Genomic DNA, 5,519 nt, shown 5'->3' on the forward strand with positions numbered 1-5,519 from the left:
GCTGGTGGAGGTGACAGTATTCCAGCTGAGCTATTCAAAATCTTAAAAGATGATGCAGTAAAAGTGCTACACTCAATATGCCAGCAAACTTGGAAAACTCAACAGTGACCACAGGATTGGAAAAGGTCAGTTTACATTCCAATTCCAAAGAAGGGCAATGCCAAAGAATGTTCAAACTACCGCACCATTGAACTCATTTCACATGCTAGCAAAGTTATGCTCAAAATCCTACAAGCTAGGCTCCAGCAGTATGTGGACTGAGAACTACCAGAGGTACAGGCAGGGTTTCAAAGAGGCAGAGGAACTAGAGATCAAATTGCCAACATATGCTGGATCATGGAGAAAGCTAGGGAGTTCGAGAAAAACATCTACTTCTTCTTCATTGGCTATGCTAAAGCCTCTGATTGTGTGGATCACAACAAATTGTGGCAATTTCTTAAAGAGATGGGAATACCAGACCATCTTATTTGTCTCTTGAGAAACCTGTAGGCGGGTCAAGAAGCAACGGTGAGAACTGGACATGGAACCACTGATTGGTTCAAAATTGGGAAAGGAGTTCGGCAAGGCTGTATACTGTCACCCTGCCTATTTAACTTATATGCAGAGCACATTGTGAGAAAGGCGGGGCTAGATGAATCACAAGTTGGAATTAAGATTTCCAGGAGAAATATCAACAGGCTCAGATATGCAGATGATACCACTCTAATGGCAAAAAGTGAAGAGGAACTAAAAAGCCTCTTGATGCAGGTGAAGGAGGAGAGCGCAAAAGATGGCTTGAAACTCAACATTAAGAAAACTAACATGATGGCATCCGGTCCTCTCACTTCCTGGCAAATAGATGAGGAAGAAATGGAGGTAGTGACAGATTTTATTTTCCTGGGCTCCAAGATCACCACAGATGGGGACTGCAGCCAAGAAATTAAAAGATGCTTGCTCCTGGGGAGGAAAGCTATGGCAACTCTAAACAGCATACTAAAAAGCAGAGACATCATCCTGCCAACAAAAGTGCGTATAATCAAGGCTATGGTTTTCCCAGTTGCAATGTATGGCCGTGAAAGCTGGACCATAAGGGAGGCTGGGCGCCAAAGAATTGAGGCCTTTGAACTGTGGTGCTGGAGGAGACTCTTGTGAGTCTCTTGAACCGCAAGGCGATCAAACCGGTCAGTCCAGGAAGAGATCAATCCTGACTGCTCTTTAGAAGGCCAGATATTGAAGATGAAACTCAAATACTTTGGCCACCTAATGAGAAGGAAGGACTGCCTGGAGAAGAGCCTAATGCTGGGAACAATAGATGGCAAAAGAAGAAGCGGATGGCAGAGGATGAGGTGGCTAGATAGAGTCACTGAAGCAGTTGGTGTGAGCTTGAGTGGACTCCAGGGGATGGTGGAGGACAGGAAGGCCTGGAGGAATGTTGTCTATGGGATCGCAATGGGTTGGGTTCAGCTTTGTGACTAACAACAGCAAAGACAGAAGGCTGGACTAGATAAGTCTTTGGTCTGATCCAGAACACTTTCATGTTCTTTTGAGAAGTTCTGGCTCAGTGAGATGTCAGAAGAAGCCAAAATTGAGAGTAACTATCAGTGTGCTTAGGGCTTGCACAGGACTTGTATTGCTTCTGTATAATACCTTCTCAACGTGTATGTTTGAAACAAATCAGTTAGCCTGTTACTTTAAACTTCTGAAGCCTTCTCGTCTTAAACAAACAAACAAACAAACAGCTAGACCTGCAAAGCCAAGCAAGAGGGAGTGAAATGTCAAATTGACAATCACTCAACACAGAGCAGAGAAGGGGTTATCTGGGTGAAGACTGGCTTAGCTATCCTCGTTTTGGAGAGGTGGGATTCCAACCCAGAGTGAATTTCAGTTTTGTTTATAATCAAGAAGTCTGTGGCACAAGCCACCATCCTTCCCTGCAAAAGCACACCCCCATGTCCACCCTTTAGATGGTAGGAAATACAGCTCCCACAATTCCTTACCACTGGCCATGCTGGCTGGGGCTGATGGAACTTGTTCCAAAACATCTGGAGGGCAAGAGGTTGGCTATTCCTGTGCATTTTCTTGGAATGTGCATTTTTTTGAAGCTGATCTAGTCTAAGGAAATGATGGGAAGATATATGCTAGCTTCTGTACACATATTCTGATATGCAGCAACCTTGGTTAGTGGAAATCTCCTCAGTCTCCTATCACTTTGCAGTCTTGGCTAACTCTTGCCCTGGTGGCTGATGGCAGCCTGCTCTTGTAAACAACATTATGGCTCTCAGAAGCACAGTACTGCTCTTGTAAAGTAGTTTACTACTCTTGTAAACTACATTATGACTCTCAAAAGCACAGCTAGTCATAGCTGAGACAAAAGAACTATTAGTTGTTACTGACCTCTAGTGGTGGCCTATTTTGCGATAGACCCTCCTATCCTTTCAGCAGTAATATAGCTGAGATCTTGTAACTCACAGAAATATTACTCCATTTCATCTACTGCCATTCATCAAGGGACTGCAAGAATTAGCTTGCCAAAGAAAACACAGTGTGGTGCAGAGATAAGAGTCTTGGATTGGCAACCTGACGCATCCAGTTCTATTCCCCGCTTTTGACCAGTTACTCACAGCCTAACCCACCTCACAGGGTGGATAAAGTGAGGATCATATAGAGGAGGACTAAGTCAGCTTGGGTTCCTCTCAAGAGGCAAAAAGGCAAGATAGACATGCAATGTGATATTCATTCATATATGTGAAAGTCATATAAACTTTCATCATGTGAATGGTGAAACAAGTATTTGCATGGCTACCTTTGTTTCGACTTCACGATGTTAAATCGCCATGAGGATGATGTCTTGGATTTCTCCATGTTCCGCTAGGAGCATTTTTCACTTTCATCTCATCATGCAACACTACACTGCTGTGTGCCTTTATATTAGGAAAAGCACCACTGAATATAGCAGGATGCACTTCTGAGCAATTATGCGTAAGTCTCAGCTGAGAGTCATGGCATTAAAAATAATTACAGAATTGCAAGGTCTTGGATCATGGAAGCTTCACATGGCCAAATCTAATTTATATAATCACAGAGTACTAGAGTTGGAAGGGGCCAGAAGGCTATCAGGTCCAACCCACTGCACAGTGCAGGGCACCAAGGTAAAGCGTCCCTCTCAGATGGCTGTCCAGTTGCACCCTGAATGCCTCCAGTGTGGGAGAGCCCACAACCTCCTGAGATAGTTGGTTCCACTGGTTTCACTGATCTAACAGTCAGGAAATTTTACCTGATATCTAGCCGGAACCTGGCTTCCTGTAACTTGAGTCCATTATTCTGTGTCCTGCGTTCTGGGATGATCAGTAAAAGATCCTGTCTTTCTCCTTTGTGGCAGCCTTTCAAGTACTTATAGAGTGCTATCACATCTCCCCTTAAGTCTTCTCGAGATGAAACATGCCCAGTTCTCTCAAACTCTCCTCACAGGGCTTCGTTTCCAGTTCCTGGATCATCCATGTTGCTCTCTTCTGAACCCCTTTCAACTTGTCTGCAATTTTCTTAAACTGTAGTGCCCAGAAGTGGACACAGTACTCCAGATGAGACCTAACTAGTGCCGAGTAAAGGAGAACTAGTACTTCACAGCATTTGGAAGTGATACTTCTATTAAGGCAGCCTACAATAGCATGTGCCCTTTTTGCAGGCATATCACACTGACTCATATTCAGCTTGTGATCTACAACAATTCCAAGATCCTTCTCACTTGCAGTATTGTTGATTCCCCATCTTGTAATGGTGCATTTAGTTTTTCCTAGGTGCAGAACCTGTCATTTGTCCCAATTTAACCTAGATTTAGGTCCTCCCAGTTTCATAAAATTCCCCCCTTCCTAAATTATGGGTATTGGCTGGATTCAAACTTCTGACCTCAAATTTTGCAGTTCTTGTAAGGGCTAAAAAAGGCATCCAGAATCTGGATTCACAAAGCCTTCAACACACACACCGAGCGAAGAATAGTTTTCTGACTTTGTCTAGTGTTCAGTATTTATTGGTTAGTAAGCAAAAGGCAAATCATGGAAGAGTGGAATTCCTTTTCTACCTGATTGGCGTATGTCCCATAGAGAGAACATTAGATAGTTCCTTTTCCTGAGGACTGGATTTTCTGGTTATTTTTAATGCTATGACCACTGCTCAAATTTACACAGAAGTAAGCACTATTACATTCAGCTGAGTTCTCCACAGGCAATTACTCTTACTCATTAGAATAGTGAAAATGGAGAAATCCAGGACTCACAGTGATTTGATAGCATCAAGAAGAAAGGCTTAAAAATGCTCCTCCAAAACTCACTTTGTCTTCTGCATAGAAATATTTGAGTGTTAGTTTAGCTGTTTAAGAGTGTTCTGCAGCTGCTTCTTGCAACAGGAGTGAAGAAATAAGCTGAATAATAATGTGTTATCTTCCCATAGTAGATAAAATGGATGGAGTGGCCATGTGACTATCTCTATAGTGTAAAGTGAGGTCCGATAACCTTCCCACATATCATATGAAGGCTCAGGCTAACAGTGGATAGTTTAATACCTCTCTATGAAAAGCTTAGTATAATCTGTGCACATCTGCTGGGAGGCAAGTCCCATGGAGCTCTAACGGGGCTTGCTCCCAAGGAAGTGTGCAAAGAATTGCAGCCTAAGAGTTAAGATCTACTATCCGCAAAATACACCCGAGATCTCCACTGTGGTATTATACCATGCCACCCCTTCCACTGTCACAAAAGGAAATCAAGCTAATTCGCTCACCAAGTTCCCTTACACCAGAGCACGCAATACGGACGCGCCTTTCCATTCATTCACATACAAGCCCTTGGTGCTTTTGCTTTAGCACCGTAACACGGAGAGTCCTGTAATAAGTGGGAGCTGGGTGGGGACATGGCAAATAGGACTGTGTGCGCGACCATAGACTTTTAAGGCTCAGCTTTCGGATTTACATTGAAAACCGCTTTTCGCTAAAAGCGGCATTTAAAAGCGCAGCATGTCACAAAAGCGCAAATGGCATCTTAAGGTCTCTTTCCCTTCCTTGCAATCTCAAGGGAATTGGGCAGGAAACCAACTAGGATCAGTTTTACTTCTACACTGTAATGTTAACCGTGGGCTACATTTCAAGGCTGTAATAAACTTTCTTAGCCCTCCAATCTGTGATACAGGACTAATTGACTGCATAAGTGGAATAATGTAAAATATTTTATAACGAAAAACCCTAAAATGTCTCGCATAAAATATAATCGGAGATAAAAAGGATCAGCATTCGCTATCTACTTCTGAATGAATACCATGCTAAAATCGTGGATTTTCCTTTGGTTTCTTTGGCGGTAATTCCTTTTGCCTCAGAGGAAACAACAAAAGCAGCAAAGGCAACCAAGTTTCGTAAGCAGAAATTTGTACAGCATTACACCAACCTTTCCTATATCTATGGGTGTAACTGGCTACGCTTTAAAAAAGAAAAAAACCTGCCTCCCTTCCCTCCACCCCTCCGGAGCACGTGCGTGGAAAACGTAGCCGGAAGTTTCGAA

This window comes from Varanus komodoensis, unplaced genomic scaffold (assembly GCF_004798865.1).
Source record: "Varanus komodoensis strain SLA01 unplaced genomic scaffold, ASM479886v1 scaffold6_1, whole genome shotgun sequence".
In the NCBI taxonomy this organism is placed as follows: domain Eukaryota; kingdom Metazoa; phylum Chordata; class Lepidosauria; order Squamata; family Varanidae; genus Varanus; species Varanus komodoensis.